The sequence below is a fragment of the Anopheles moucheti genome, chromosome 2 (genome assembly GCF_943734755.1).
Source record: "Anopheles moucheti chromosome 2, idAnoMoucSN_F20_07, whole genome shotgun sequence".
Classification (NCBI taxonomy): domain Eukaryota; kingdom Metazoa; phylum Arthropoda; class Insecta; order Diptera; family Culicidae; genus Anopheles; species Anopheles moucheti.
Genome location: NC_069140.1, coordinates 96,354,273 through 96,371,360, shown reverse-complemented (window position 1 = coordinate 96,371,360; position 17,088 = coordinate 96,354,273). Strand labels below are relative to the sequence as shown.

At 44.9% G+C, this 17,088-nt stretch overlaps 1 protein-coding gene across 1 annotated transcript in view; it reads left to right on the top strand.

Annotated features, from left to right (window-relative positions):
• The window catches only part of LOC128307342 (optomotor-blind protein-like), a 111,617-nt gene that overhangs the window by 33,520 nt on the left and 61,009 nt on the right, over positions 1 to 17,088 (top strand). The window lies entirely within an intron of this gene.

The following is a 17,088-nucleotide window of genomic DNA, read 5'->3' as shown; positions in this document are numbered from 1 at the left end:
CGTTTGTTGCCGCAGCTCACAACAGCGGCCACACTTGCCCTCAACGAGAGCAGGATTGTACGGTTAATTGTGTTTACTATCAATAAATAGTACGCCTTTAATCGGTGGAAGCATTTTGGGGAAGATGCTTCGCAGTGCGTTCCGCAGTGGCGGTAACATGAAAGTGGAAAATAAAGGCATGAGCTTATTTACAGAGCAATCAAACGCAACTCGGGTTCGGTTGGATGTCTGCTGTGCTGGGCCCATGGGAACGTCGGCGCGATGATGTGATGCGATCGGTAGTTTGTAAATCTTTCCTTAATTGTGCTTCGTGCTTCGTATAGTTTGCTGTGTGTTAATTGAGATATGGTTTTGTAGCATGCGAATTATCGCCAGCAAAACAATGGAGATGGTACAGGGAGATATGCCTGTCTTAATGGTTGTATAAGGGTTGATTTGTTTAATATTTGATTTATCGTAGAATAAAGCGATCGGGAAGCATCTCGCACAGTGCCTTATAGGAGATTGTAGATGATATAGTTGTCCGCACAATTGTCCGTCCAGTCCATGTTTGGCATCAAAGACTTCAGCAGTGAATGAACAGCTCTGAAGGATTAGCTGTGTAAGCTTGTGTAAGCTTGTGTAAGTGCTTATTATTGTTCAATACTGTTTAGAAGATAGAAGCACGCCTCAAGTACACCGGTTCAACCCGATGGAAAAACGATCGCCGATCAGTGCCTTCCGGGGCGATCTGGGGTTACAGGAGTATAAAAATTATTCACCACCAACCATAAAAGCACAACATCGACCGAGATCTCTTTCTCTCTCCTTCGACCACTGATAACGTTGATGGTCACGGTTTCAGCACCGAAGAGTTCCCTGTTGATGCGCACGTTTGGTGTGCCAAATTTGTCTAAATGGCCTGTCAAACCGGTAGCACCATTTGATGACCGTCGAATTTGGGGCCACCGAAAACTGCTTCTGCGGAAGCAAAGGAAGCACACGAGAGGCAAATAATAAAACCAGAAATAAAACCGAACCGTGGAAAAACAAACGTGCGGGTCAGCAAATAATCAAACGACGCCCAAAGGATGGCGGGAGGTACGTACGCGTTTGGTTAGCGGATGCGGTTGCGAAAGATCTACGCCCAAATCGGCTAATCGGTCCCGGTACCGGGACGACGAAATCAAACGCTTGTGCAAACCGAGTACACGCCGGTACGCAAATGCGAGACGACACACAAATAAGACGGTAACGTGAAGCTCGGACTAAAGCAAATAATAGACGATCGTGTCGGGCAGGAGCGGATCAGACAAATAAAATCCGAAATAAAAAAAAACCTTCTGCCTCGCTATTCGAGGTACACTCAGAAAAAGAGGGAAGCCGCAAAAGCGTAATTAAAACAAGCGTCCGACATAATGGATGATAAAGACGGGGCCCGCGGTGCGGATCCGCGCGGACATTGCCAAAGGACCAGGCAGACAAGGCATAGCGCTTCTCCTTGACTGGCGGTTGTACTGCATTGAAGTTGTTGTTTTTATTTTTTGCCATCTTTGATGGATGGTTTAATTTGCGAGTAGAACAAGAACATGATAATAACAAACAAACACTCATCACACACAATCACACACACACATGGTCTGATTTCGATAGAGAATTAGACTACCGTGGCCCGCTACTGGGTTTTTTAGCGGTGCGATCCATGCAAATAAAGATCGCTTTTCTTGAATTACTTCAAGACAAATTATAATCAACGAACAAAATAGCAGGACATCGCGGTACGGATTGAACACCGCACCCAGTCTGTCGCTAGTAAAACCAGGCCCTTCCCAAGTCGAACGCCGTGCCGTGTGGGTGACAGATAGATTATCGTTCTTACCTTTCTAATTATCGAAACAGCTGGGCAAAAGGTATCCCGGTTAGGGGTTTTTTTTTATTTCCCGAACGGATGATAGTGGGAATGAGCCCTTTGAAAAAAAAGTTCAAGTAGCAGGTTACCGATTGCTGGTCGGTCGTTTGCCGTCGCCTATCGCCTGTGCCTTCAGTACTTCGGTAGCCGAGGACACTGATAGTAAAAGAGCGATAATCGCTTGTTTGGAAATTACTCCGACATGCCATTAATCCAGCAGCCCGCCCTCAACCGAAGGCAACGCAACGCAGAAGGGACAGATAGTAGGACATCTGACCGATAAAAACATCCATAAAAAAATGTAATGCCACCCTGTCCCCTTCTGGTGGTGGTGGCATCTGTGGTCGATGCGGCAGTTTACTTTGCCGGCAGGGACACCGATCCCGATCCCGATCCCGTAGCACCGAAGGACGACCGCAAAACGAACCACCGGAGGATAAGAAAAACGGCTCGGAAACGGTTCACTGGTTCGTTGAGTGACAGAAAGGAGGCTTCAGGTCTAGCACGTTTGCGATAGGAAAGGACCACTTCTAGCGTGCATCAGCTCTGAGCGGCGCAGCGCAAGAGGAGCGGAGCGTTGAAGGATCCTTCCCGTAACGTCATGTTCTACCGCGTTCAGCTTGCATCCTTTGCGTGGTTGCGATCGCTGGAAATAAAAAAAAAAGCTGGAACTATTAGAACCAGCACACCCTAGGAAGTGGCGAAAAATGCCAAGCACCCAAGCAGACTCCTTGGAAGGAACTCTGACTTCGCATCGATAGAAGCACCGGAGGCGCATAGTTCAATTCCTTGAAGCCAGCTTGCTTGCGAATGAGAAGCGCACGGTAGCAGAAATCTCCAGGAGATATGAGGGAGGCCTGTCAGCCCTCACTGCCCGCTTTTCGACATCGTGCTCGGCATGCCACAACCATTGCCGCAAGGCAGCCTCGCTGCACAATGAAATGTTTTAGAAAATTAGGAATATTATTTAGACATTGATCCCATTGTTCCTGGCAAGGTACTCGACTTTGCAAAGATTCTTCGCTCGCAGAAGGATGCCGTAAGGATCCGGATCCTGGGACGGCTAAGCTGGGCCCGGGGGTACGGTAATTGAGTCGCCCGCTTGGAAGAGTGTTCACCGCAAGGTCGGCAAAGTACAAACGGACGCCGCGGAACAAAACGACGCTGCCCCGGGGCAATTGTGGTGTTTGCATCCAATGCTTTTCGGTAAGGGTTTTTGTACGCTGCACGCTGTTAGAGCTGGAATTGGCTTGGCTTGGAATTAGGTCGAGCATCATGGGATGTAATGGGTAAATGGCGACAGGGGGTTTTGCTCTCTTCAGCATACTCCGAGCACCATTGTGTCGGCAAACGGTTGACTGATTTTGCAAGCAGTCTGTACGAGTTGGTACCGCGGTTGCTGCTGCGCTCGAGTTGAAATTCTATTTAGATTTAGACATTTCGATAGCACATCCCCGAGCGAGCTGGCGAAAAATTGGAGAACTGAAACCGCAATCGGTAGCAGAAGTGGCTCGGTCGCCGGTGACGAGAAGCGACCGAGCGCAAAAAGAGAGCAGTTTTTGGGCTGCGCTTGGCATACATATCTGGGCCACTGTCATCGAGCATGGGGACGTTGCTTTTGTAAGGATAATGCAATGAAGGAAGCAACCGAAGGTAATAGTTGAAGAGCGCCCGGCTCAGTCGGCAGGAACGCACAAATTGATGATGGAATTGAGAGATTAAGGTGAGGATCGGTTCCATTATCTTGTGACTGGGAATTGAATGCCCTCCGCGCAGTCGCTCAACCCTTCAGAAGGATAACACCCGACAGCTGGTAAAACGATGGAGACAGAGCAACTGCATTCCAAAGAGATCACGTTCAACTCGGCTGTGCTAAAGATCCTGATGCGCGTTGTACTAAAAAAAATTAGAACAATTTTAGTACTCGACGTTTTTTTTCTAGTTTAACGGCATATGAAGACGGAAACAAGTGTCACAAACTCCCTGATCAGCCAGCTGATGGTTGATCTATTCTTTGACGGTACGAATGCCGCCTTTTCCCTTCAATCACGCTGCACCGTCAGCACACAGACGCGTTCAGTACATTAAGGCTATGCAAACAGACAAACACCGGCTACCCTTGCCACGAAGATTCTGCTCAGTTTCCCGTTTCTATTTGCCGTATCATTACTTCCTTCGGGACGCATCCGTGCGCCGTCCAGCAGTGCAACACAAACCCAGCACCCAGAACACTCCCGCCAGCAGTTGCAGTGGACGAGTAAATGGGTGCATTTCAATATTGACTTGTCACCTTCCCGTGACACCCGCCGTACGCCCCACAGCGTGCCGTACGGTTGCCGTGGGCGGGAGAAGGAAAAATGAATCTTGAGCGCAAACAAAAACCTCTCACCCGGTTTGACAGTTTGCTGTTTTTCTTTTTCGAACGATTTGCCCCGCAACCTCGAAGGTTGCCCAGTTCGCTCAGCGCAATTCATCATTTCCAAACGCACTTCGCTGACGCCATTCGTTCCGCCCGTGGTGGTAATCGAATCACCGCGCTGCATACGTGTGAGCGCAAGTGCTTTGTTTTGTCCCGTTTCGTAGCGAGCGCCATTTGGGCGGTGTGTAAATTTGGTTAGGAGTCGTTTCTGTTTGCGTGTCGATTCTTTTCGGCGGCCAGTAGCCGGCTGCTACTGCACTTGATCGAGCGAGCTGTTTGATGTTTGCCTAGCGTTAGCAGCCCGGGGAGCGATATTGGGGTGGAAATGTATTTTTGTTCGATCAACAATTGCAAAATTGCTGGGCAGAATTAAGTTGTTACCAATTCTCGGTCGGCGAACGGTTGTTGATAAATTTTGTAAACCTTACAGTATTAAAACTTTTGTCAAATATTTTTTTATTTTCTCACACTTTCATTGTGGCTTTCCAGCTCTAACCCATTCACTTCATTAGCCTCAATCACGTGAAGCACGCATGACAGTTGAGCTTGATGGCGCGTAAAATTAGCCCTACATACATCCCGGCCGTTTTTTTTCTTTCTACTGACATTTACCGGAGACTTTGGCATAAAACCACCCTTCGTTCACCTGAACGGGTCGAGTACCCAATTTGCAAAACCCCCGTGTTCGGAGGTTGTGGTGTGGTTTTAAAATTAGCTCAAATCATCCTTTCGGTAACCGTCCCCTGGTACACATGAAAGGGCGTTTGCACACTCACACGTGACCCAAACCGCGTCGGTTGTTGGTTCCGCAACAAAGGACATCTTACAACACACATGCACACAAATACGTTCTGTAAAACCAAAGTTCCAGTTCGGGTTCAGTGGAGCATGTAGTTGGCACTCGTCCTTATTGCCTTTGGGATACGGACCTGGTCCCGTATCCCTGAGCGGTCCCAAAAAGGACAGCTAGATTTAAGTGACTGTGATGTCGGCACGGAAATAGACATCGGAACGATCACTTACCGGTGTGTGTGTGTGTGTGGAGTGCAAAAACCCCCCCTCCTCGGTCCGAAAGGATAATCGGTCGCTGGCGAAATTAGATGCCCCTAGATTCCGTCTGCACACTTCACTGGTTCGGATCAAAGGCGGAGATTTTATTTGTGGACAATCCGGCTCTCTCCCGGGAGCGTCTTTGATGGGTCGAGCGCGCCCGAAATGTCCCGTGCCCGTTCGGTAAGAAATCAAACAAAAAGGCATCTCCGTTGTTGAGACCGAAACCGGCTCCGGTCCGGTGCAGCAACGGTGGTCGAGGAAGACACACCTTGACTGTCGTCCAGTCTCATTTGGTATGCCACACCGGTAGCCGTCCATATTTATAATAGGGCCAATTTTCTTCATCACTTATTCCGGCGACACCCGGACCCGGTGAGGGGCGTGCAAGAACCTCCAGCCCGGGCGTACACTCATAATCACGATCGAGCGCGAAGGTTTGCATAATGTTTTTTCGCTCAATGTCGAATTCAAATGGTGAGTTGCGTTGCTTAAGAACGCGTTCAGCGTACACGTCCTCAAGAATTGTTCCGCGCGAACGAGGAACGTATTAGACAGCGAACGAGCTTCTTTTTTGTGATTCGAACGATGCCAATCAATGGATGAAGTGAAGATAGTGAAATGAATGAAACCAAGCCCGTAGACAAAGAGGTCTCCGACTGGGGGTTTTATTTCACTTTTTTCTCGCACAGAGCCGCACATTCTAGCGTGATATTCAATTTCGAACAGTTCGGTGCGTATTTTAAGCACAAACCACCACGTCAGTATACTTCACACCGGGCTCATCGTTCGGCAAAATTGAAACGAAATGTTCGACAGCGGACAGAAGTGTAAATCGTGTCCCCAATCGGCAAAAACGCGAAACCCCCTGGTGTACCGGGTTGAAACCTTAACACTTCGTCGCGTTTTCAAGTGACATGTAAGCTAATTCGAATTGGTGTAGAGATTTCAACGGGCTGGAAGAGCAGTGATTTTTTTTTTGGTTGCTTTTTTGGGCAAGAAGAAACCGAAAGATGCGGAAAGAACGCTTCGAAAATGATGCCGCCACCGTTAGCGCACTGATCGGTGCGCTCAGGATCACGGGGGATATCCAAATGGACGACGGTGTCGGCCTTTGGAACATGTTGTTTTTTTTTTGCGGGTGTATATGTGTGTGCTCTAAAATCCCGATGACCAAAACTATGTGTGGCACTCCAGTAAGGGGACACGTCGCTCGTTCCTTTTCGGCGGGGTATGTCAGTTTTTTGTTCGGTTAAGACATATTTCGGGGAGTTGTTGTTTTTTTTTTCGTTGGTCGGCGGTACTTCTTTTGCGCTTGAGGTGACTGTGTGCAAGTTAATTTCACGATTATCTGTGGGGCGTTTTTAAGGGCAAGAAGCAGCAGGGTGGGGCGTGTGGCAATCAGTGGCGGCCAGCAAACACGCCATTGATGGATCACATTCATCTTCCTTCTGGTGTGTGCTCGGGATGGATGATGAATATGTGTTTGCAGGGGCTGTTTGATTTTGAAGATGGTAGGCGCAATTTTAATAATCTTGTCAAACATTTCCATAGAAATATATTATAAAAATTGTTGTTTGTTTTTATTTTTCACCAACAAAACAATTTAACTAGCGTTGTCTAGAAGTCAAACCTAAACGCATGGATACTGCCCGACGCTTACGCCTGCTAGATCAGATAAGATCTCTTTGATCTAGGTGCCTCTTACCGAACTAATCGCATCGTTTGACAAGTGGTTGATCTTTGCTTATGATCTGTTTCCCGCGTGTCTTGTAAAAGTTGAACACTCATTTATCTTAACCGTCCATCGGTTTCATCTCTTTTGTAGTAATTTTGATGTTGTTTTCTCCGATCGCAGTGCGATTGAAGTTTGCCGGAAGTTGTTGCTGTCATGGAACTTGTTTTACCTAGACGAACAGCATCCTCATTAGATAAACACTTTTGGAACGTCGCGACCCCCGAAATGATTGATCACCACGAAAGTGAAACATGTGGAACGTGGCATCAACCACGTTGTAATGGGGGTGCGCCAACGCGGGAGCCATTTTGTTTGCCGTGAAATCGTTATCACACCTCGGAAATCTAATTAGCTCTAAAGCAAACACTACCACAACGTCCTCTGTCACAATGGGCCCTTCGTTATGGTGCTGTAGAGTGGCGGACTGAAGCCAAACAGTGTGAGATGGTTACGAGAGGTGGTGCGTTATGCGTTACGCTGAGGGATGTGCGCTGTGCGGGATGCATTGCACTACCAGTACGCGAGTTGATTATTAAACACATTGGAACCCGTTTTTTTCTATTGAATTTCTTGCAAGAATTCGTCCAATAACTCACAATATCCACCACGAGCGCTGATCGGGCACGGCCACTAGATAGACTCTTCATATTTTTAATACCCATAATTACCGACCGTAACCGCTGGCGGGTGGGTTGAATTTCATTAAAACGAGCCAATTTCCTTCTACACTTCGAACCCGGCTCAAAATGGATACGATTCCCACGATCCCTCGGCCCTGTGGTCGTGGTTTCGAACAATGTGTCAATAAAAGTGTGATTTTCGTTACTAAAGCACCGGTACGCGTTCTGTGTTGTTTGTTTTTCACGCGTTTCTTCGCGACTTCCGTCCACTTGGGCGGACTCAATATTTGTGCCATAAATAAGCATCATCGAAGTATTATGAACACGTACAAACGAAGCAGTAGTGGGTATAAAGCAACGAGGAAAAAAAAAACCCCATCACACGGAAACAAATGCTCATTAAGCGTGGATTCGTTTGTAGCACCACTCACCGGACAGGACACACGTGGGCCCCTTTGTGTCTCCGGAGGAGGTTTTAGTGAGCCAATTTTGACCACCTTCTAACAACACCCAATGATACTGGATGGGGTGCTACAGGGCGCTACTCCATTGCTCCGGGTTACTCCACTGAGGAAACATTCATCATTTCTCACGTCATCGTCACGATTATCCACTCGTAATGTCCCATTGTGGGTGTGGGTGCGTATATTCCAATCCCCTCTTACACCGTTACATCTTTCCAAAACACATATTTTTTCGGGAATGCGTTAGCTCGTAAATTACAACCCTCCCCTCGCGCAAAAGGGATTTGGGTGACAAATTTCGTTTCGAACACATATTTGCTGGCGCTTTTCTCGAGGTGTTGTTTTCAGTTTTTTTTATTTGCTTTCCTTCATATTTTTCCATGCGATTGTAACGGGTGTTAAGTAGCAAATATTTCTCACACTTTTTTTTGTTGCTGTTGTTCTTTATGAGTAGTTTATGTTGCTTCTTTACGACTCATACTATTGGGGGTACAAGAAAGTAATATGTGTTTTTTTTTGTAGATTTAGGGATAGATTGGGAAAAATTTGCTAAAAAAAGTTTTTATTCAAATGATTGTTCATCTAAGAATAAAGCTTTTCCCAAATGTGCGAGAAATTATGAAAGTCAAACCAATACTAATTTTCTCATACTCTGCCCGATTTGATTTAAATGCTCGTTTCAATTTAAAACCGCTTGCTTTGATACCGGCTTATTGACCAATTAGAAGTAACTCACAATATATGACATTTGTCTGGTCCCACCATATGTCTAACTCGACTTCAACGTGCCTTCTAATTCATCCTTCTACTTATTGTTCAGTTTTCTTCAAATTAATTATTAAAACTATTCGCATCGCATTTAATTGCATCGATAAAATTGTTTTAAAAAAATTATGCAATATTATTGCTCCCCAACGAAAATGATATAAGAAATCTATCCTTTCATGCCCCTTTATGCATTCATGGAAATAATATTTAAAAACGCTAAGAACTTACTTGTAGACCTTACATTCACAACAGCAACAAAAAAACAATGATGGATTCCTACACACCATTCGCGTGCAGGTGTTTCGTTTTTGGCTTTGTCAGTAACAATGGCCTCACGGTAGCACGCGGAGCATTTGTGGTGACAACATTCCAAAAAACGCGACTTTTTGGTGTGAATATTACACGCACGCACTTTCACGGGGCGGTAAAAATTAGTAGCGATTATTCGTTTTTATTCCGCCGTTGTGGAACGTGGCCAACACAGCTGGTAGTTGCCTCGGACGGCACGAACGAAATGGCCGGTAGCGTGTTGGGCTTTCGGTTGTTACATTTTTTGGTTGACAAATATTTATTGTTAACCGTTCGGTGCGAGGTGCGACCAGAAACACCTTCGATAAGGTACACCGTCCAAGAGGGAGCATAAACCGGCCGATCGTTACACTCAAAGCCCCGTATCTAGTGTCGTAAAGTGGGAAAAGCCCCCCCCCGGGTGGGGTGTTGTTTTATGTGAGGAAGTGTGCTGGTGAAATGTGACCAAACAGCACAGCTCACTTTTCGTGACACAAATTTATCTGCCAAAGAATCTTTACCCCTGCGCGAGAAGGTGTTTTTTCCGTGTTGTTTCCTTCCATGTGTACGTGCGGGAGGTGGTTAAAGGAGGTCTATTAATTTTGACCCCACCATCATCGGTAGGTGGGCACGTGTACCGGCGGTACACACTTACCACTGACGCCAACCAAAAATACGCGGGTGAGTGTGGATCATAACTCATGGCTTTATGTACGTTCTCGCACCAGGCGAGTCGCCTATCAGTGAGGCTTTGCTTAGGGGTTAATTATTAATTAGACCACGCGCACCCGTGCAGAGGGCGATGAATTTACTGATTTTGTTAAGGTGGCCATACCACGAAAGGATACGTTTTGTTTTGTTTGTAGTAGTAGCGTTGCGTTGCTGTTGTACGCTTCGTGCCTTGGGGTTTAATAATTTTTGCTCAAAATGTGTTTTATGTTGCGTAGGTAATTTAGAAAGCGGGCAAAAGACCTTTTCTTACTATTATGGGCAAATTTAATTCTCTGGCCAATTTATTCTAATTGAGTGCAGATAGACAAATACATTCTGGTCCGACGGGTTTTTAGGCATTTGAGGGGGGACTTTACTAGTAGTCGTATAATCATTAGCACATCATATTTTAGACGGATTTGTATTTTTTCTCCCTTAAGTAAATTACCCTTCTTCATTGTCTATTATAAAGAAACAAAAGCCAATTGCATCTCCTCAGCAGACATCAAGCGAGCACATTACAGAAGTGCACATGAATGTCGTCCGGACCGTATATCCGGTAAGGCTCTGATAGCTGACGCGGTGAATGCGTCTGGAAGTGCAGCGAGCAGAGCAGCAAACAAAAAAAAAAAGCGAAAGGGGTGTTGGTCCTGGTGCACTGCCAACACCAACACCAATAGACGACGGGAACTTTAGACGCACGGACCACAATGATGGCGCTGCAAATATGGCCGCGGATTAGGCTCTACTTCCCTAACCGTTGCACATACGCTTGTTGTGCAACACAACGGAGGGAAAAAACTCTATATACATACATGCAAAGGACGAACAAGAACAAGAAGAACTAAAAAAAGTATTCAGAGGGTTGAATAAAAGGCTCCTCACACTACCCATGTACCATAATACATCGCGTCTAAGCCTACTGTTGTTACGGGGACTGGAGCTGGTTTGCGTCGAGGCTTTTGCCTCTAATGGGAATTTTCGTCCTTACCTTGCCCGTGATGCATTGAAGTAGTTAAAAAAGGTGCACGAAATCACACCTCTGAAAGTGCTGTTGTTCCGTACAGGGTGGTTCGGTGCTGTTTTTGCGAAGCAGAATAATTTTCTGCTCTATTTTATTTCACATACAGTGCCGAACAATTTTTAGTGGGAGAAGCTTTCGAGCACGAACTGCTTAAGTAAAGTGATTTCAATTTTTGAAATGTCAAACAACTACAGCAGCATTTCGATTATTCTTACCGGATTATTCTTGTTTCAATCCTTGAACCTAGAGGTAAAGACAGTTTAACATTGATTGATGCAGATTCTATATTAATGTTACCATTTTTCTTTAAAGCGTTGCATTAGTTTAGTAGAAATCAAAATCGAATTCGATTTGAAAATTTCCGTGCGGCTTTGGTAATTGGGACGAAGGATTTCCACTGTTAACATGCAGTTATTTCTATTTAAATTTATTATTTATTATAGTTTGAAACATTTTTAAGCGAGTTTAAATCGTTTTCGGTCGACATTAAGATCCAGCAAGGTTGTACAACGGACAACACCACTTTATCGGGCCCTAGTTCATCAATGCTTTAGTACAACCTCACGGTCCGTGTTGTCCATAATGGAATTAGATAATTACCAACTTTAAATGATTGCTACTAAATGATTCACCCTGTCGTTGTCGTCTGGCATTGCACGTACACGCAGTCCTTGTGTGGTATGAATCCGTCTCGGGCCCTCTCCACCCTTCAAGTGGCCACACCGCCATGCGCCAAGTGGCCATGTTCGGTCTAAGAAAAGCGCAAATGCACACCAAGCACATGATGGTGAGCGTACATACGTGTAAGGATATTATAGCTCGAATTTGAAATGAATTATGTACATAACGATGATGATGATGATGATGATGATGCGAAAGAATTATAACGCACTGATATGTATCAGCGGTTCGGGCTTATGGAAGCTAGACGGTATGGCGATCTTTTATGCTCGAGATAAATGGACGCCCCGGAGAGTACGAAGTTTACAAAGCAGTTTGTATAGCGTGCTGCTAATTTGCTTAACCATTATGGGTAAATATTTTATGATGTAATACATGCAGGGTGATAATTGTAACAGCAACAACGCATGACATTTTGCATAACTTCGTCACTCATTTTTCATATTCGTCTAAGGATGGGACAGACTTCCTTCGGAAGAGCGCTTGGATCATATTTCTCGCCTTGTCAAATGCCATCCCGAGCACATCCATCACAATTTCATGTGTCGCAATCCGTCGTCGCATCGTACACATCGTCTCGGTTCAGTCGCAAAATGAATTACACTCGGATCGCTGTTAATGGAGCGCAGCACACGCAAATACGACAGCGAAAGGAGGGTAGATGAATGTTTTACTGCTCACAGCGTTATCCTTGGCGCGAGAGTAAGGGGAACAGCAACGGGAACACGTTTGAGGGCCGACATGAAATGAGATATTATTAGAATGCAAAATCTGAGGCGCCAAGTGAAATTTTGAACCGGACTCGCCAAGCCCCGGGCAGTGCTGACAGGAATGCAATAAAATTGGCAACGCATCGCCAGGTCACCACTAGGTGCGTGCGTTGATTTGCCTTAAGAAAGGTGTGCGATGGAACGAAACCATCGTCAGTGTTCGTCCCCAAAACTGGGGAAAATACAAAGTTTTCCATTTTTTTCCCGGCATGATGCAACAACGCAAAAAAGAAAAAAATAGTTCAAATATTCCAATCATGCAAAAACATAACCTCCATCTTCGTATAGTTTTGCTGCTGCACGGGAAGACTTTCTTCTTTAGGCGATGCGGCCATCAAATTGAGTTGCTCTCGGAAAAGCGGTGCCATCTCTTCGGTGGCAGCTTGTTGGTACGGTTGGATGGTTTTCGGGCCCCGGGCAGGTTATTACACATTTTTTCACCACCACCTCTAGGATGCGGGTAAAGAATTTTTCCATTTTCATGTTTAACGCGTTCCTCGGGACGGGCAGGGAAAGTGGTTTGTTGCTTGCAAGCGCCACTTTTTCTCTCTCGCTACATCTCGCGCCGAAGCGTGGTACTAGCGTGGAAGGTGCTACGAGCCCATACCTGCGCTGTGCCGAACCGGAACCACTTTAATCGGCAGGAGCGCCGAAAAGGTATGCGCGCCGGCTTTCCGGTCGCTTTGGAATGTTCCTTCCTTTGGCTCCTTCGAACCGCATAGAAAAATGGGCGAAAATGTTCTTCGGTGTGTTGGTGCATATTCACGCCTTATCTTGCGCTCGCTCTCGCTCGCCTTTTCCTCTTTGTTTTATCATTTCAATTCATATTTCCTCCAACTACGTTACAAAAATTCTTTCCCTTTTTTTGAGCTTCTTTGCTGGTTTCCTCAACTTTGATGTTACCTCGAACGGTTCCGCTCGCTCTCCCCCTCTAAACAACCGCGGACACGGATAGGTGATCGAGTCTTGAGTCATCCGTTTTCGTTGCTTCTATAAATCGACGAAATTGCGCAAATAACTTTCTCAGACACCTGCTCGAACGCGCGATCCGTTGCGGGGCCGACCGATTACTTACAACATTGTAGGACGCCTTCTTTACTTTTCGAAAAAAAAAACAAAACCAACCGGGGGTCAACATTTACACAGAAGCAAAAAGGGAAACAACACATACTAGCGTACTGCGTACGGCGCTCTCTTAGCCATGCGGTGCTGTTTTCTTCCATTTCCATTTGGCCAGAAACACGGCCGGTTCTTCTTTGCCAGGTACGGCGCGAAAGAAGCGCGAGTAATTAGCGATATTATTTATGTTTTGTGCCCCGGAACAACATGATAATTAATAACAATACCCACCTCATAAATAATTTACAAATAGTTTCACGTTTCCTTCGCTACTCTCAACAGCTTTTCCCGCCGGTGTCAGGGGATGTTTTCAGGCATTTGCTTGTGGTTGCTGGTGGATAAGCCTAGGTTCCACGAACTGTTGGGCTACCTGTAATTGATGACTTTTACTTAAAGCTACAAAGTGCACCAAAATTGGTTTGTTAGATAGTAAAACAAAGGCACGGTCGGTTGAAACTCCCAGAGGGTGAGTGAGGCTGGTGATTGTGGTGATTAGGTTTAAAATATTGGCGGTACAAATGAACTGTACAGGCAACTGTTGTTTTTGGTTTTGCCATTTTTTGTCTTACTTTTGCGTAGCAACTAACACATTGAGGTTTTACAATTTATAAAACAGGTGATCAAAGTATTTTCTTCGAAACATTAAAATCTCCCCTAAAAAGCCCTTCAAGTGAAGTTAGAAAAAACGGAAACACCAAGGCGAATATCGCAATCCAAATGCTTAAAAGCGATCTGCACAAACTCGCAACAAATCATCCTTTTCACCTCTCACCTTTATCAGCACCACCATCACCGGGACTTATCATCTGAGGTTTTTTTTTTCTGAAGACATAAGTGCACGAGAAGAAGCATACATTTCAATCGCAACAGAAGAGGCCTTTTAGAGCGAAGGAAAAGATTATAATTAATGAGCAAATCAAACCTTCCGACACCTCAGCAGCGTTGGAAAATTGTAACCGAGTGTTTGTGTTTGTGGCCGTGAGGTGAGCGTTGTTCAGCATTATCATTCATTTTTCCATTGTCTTTCCGCTATCACCTTTCTCAGCTGCACCGTAAAGTCAAGCGCTTGACGTTGTTTTTCATTTTCATTTCTATGTTGGTTTAGCCAGTCAGAACTTCAAGCGCAAACTGGTCCGCTCCGAGGTGGTAGTGACCCTTGAGGGTTCTTAAATTGGGCGTTGGAATGTTACGGTTGTTTGTAGGAAATTTATTAATTTTGTTCCTGGTGGTGGCACACTGTTTCATATTCATTTCGTTCAGATCGCGCTAGAATATTTCAAGTGAGGAATTCGAAAAACACAAAGGTGAAAAGCAATTCTAATTGTGTTACCAGACGTGTTTGGAAGGGTGATTGGAGTTTTGAAAATTCATAAATTATCTTCTCTGCCGGAGCCGTTGTATCAATTGCACTCAAATAGTTCCCTCGTTTTTATCTACTAAAAATTAATTTCGGTTCACAATTCCTTCTGTTTCCTTTTATTTGTAACATTCGGGGCAGTAGGGTCGAATATATCTTCCTTTAATCTACTTAACTGTGCGTTTAGTTCATTCTGATCCACATTAAACATATCTCTTCTTGAAAAAGGACGCAAAAACAATGCAACCATCCTAATTACATCCGCAAACTGGTTTGTCGCTGGTTTGATTTTTATCAATCAGAAACAGATCGGCCATCGAGATTGGCAGGTCAGTCGCCATAAGGTGCCGGTGGCTGAGCATGGATTGAAATGTAGAAATATCCTTGGTGATCTCAAACTCGAAAGCATCCCTTCGAAATCCCTCTCGTTTGCTGCCGAAGTTCAAAGGTTGCGCTGTGGATGAAAATTCCTTTTCCGAGTGGCGAAAAAAGGGAAAACCCAACCCAACCGATCCGATTTGAAAGTGATAGTATCGACACCGGGAGTGAAACAGAATCGCTTCCATTTGTAATTTACGCTTCGTTGGTAAAACACAGAGGAGGGAAGGAAAAACGCCAGTGCTCAATCACTTAAGATGACAAGGTTACCACAATCGAGCAGCGGGAATGCTAGCGTCGACCGACCAAAGACCGACCGCAAAATCCCATCGCTAAGCCGGGCCCAATTAGTCACCGAAAGGCCGTCAGGCGTCAGGCGCCTTGCGCCCGAAAGGGTGCGCAACGTCACGTCACGTGGGAATTAGTGCTGGTGCTGGTGTGTAAAAGATTAGACGAGATGATGATGATGTTTTTTTTTTTCGTAGTTGTTGCGATTCGTGGCACCCGGAACCCGGTTTGTCTGATCGTTTCGAGGGGCAGACAGCGATGGGTAATATTTAATTGCCGGCCGGGTTTGGTTATCGTTTTGGTGCTGTTTTTGGGTGTTATCGAAGCGTTTTAGATGCGGTGGCTTTTGTCAAAAGAGGATTTTGGGAGGGGACTGGTGGTTGCATGGGAAGGTGTCGCTTACAAACGATGCTAAGAGCTTAATCAGTTGGGAACACTGGATGCCCATCAATTAATACGCAATTCGTGTTCAGTTGTTTTCTCCAAACAATGTAATGTACTTTTGATGAAGTTTTTAATTATAGGCCTCGCAGCAGGGTGCTGTAATATAAGGCTTGTATTCCGTGAATTTCCCTAGTTGGAGTTGTAACTGGATAAAAAATAATATTCCAAATTAGTGGTAGTTTCCGTTAAAAAACATTGAAGAGTCTAATGCACAGAAATTTTACTTCTCGGCTTTTAAAAATTCAGGCAAGACATTCCCTTGATGCAGAATACGGATTTTCAAATTAGACCTTAACGCACTCTATTTCACTCACATTACATCCGGATTCCATGTCCATGGATGGCCGTAATATGCGAATTTCTGGGTCCCTTAAATAAAATTGAGTCTCGAGGATTTACCTACTCCTCGTGAAATATTTATGGTGTAAGTTGTGTTAATAAGATCATCAGATATTGATTTGATAAAATTATCTTCGCTAGTTGATGCGATTTTCAAAAATTATTCAAATGATAATATAAATTTTATGTTTATTTGATCTATGTTTGGTTTCAAATAAAATTATTGATCCTCTATAGAGAAGTGTAAACAAGACTTTATACGGATTAAAACTTGGGATAAAACTCTAGTTTCATGTTTATCTCGAACTAGACCACGAATGCCTTTGTCTCTTTCGTTTCTGTGAGGCACTCTCGGGAAAATATCTTACAAGGACTCGTAGGCATTTCTTCGTGCTTCTAGCATACAAGTGAGGGACTCTATAATTTTTGATAATTGTGGTTGTATATTTAACTCATAAAGTGTTTTGAAAATTGTTTCCATGCATGCTCTGTGAAGAAAATAACTGAGCCTGCAGTTATGCTTAAACAAGTTAAGATAATAATCAAGAAAAGTGAAAAAAAGGCTCAATTTCCATCGGATGATGGTTGGGTGACACGTTCGCGACACAAAACGTACCAAGCGCCGGCGCGAAAACACATATACACACTCGCACAACACGTTGGCGTACAAAAAAGGGGTTGCAAAAATTGCGTGAGGAAAATCGCACTTAGTATTTTCTCGCCCAGCTTCCGTCTCGCTCTA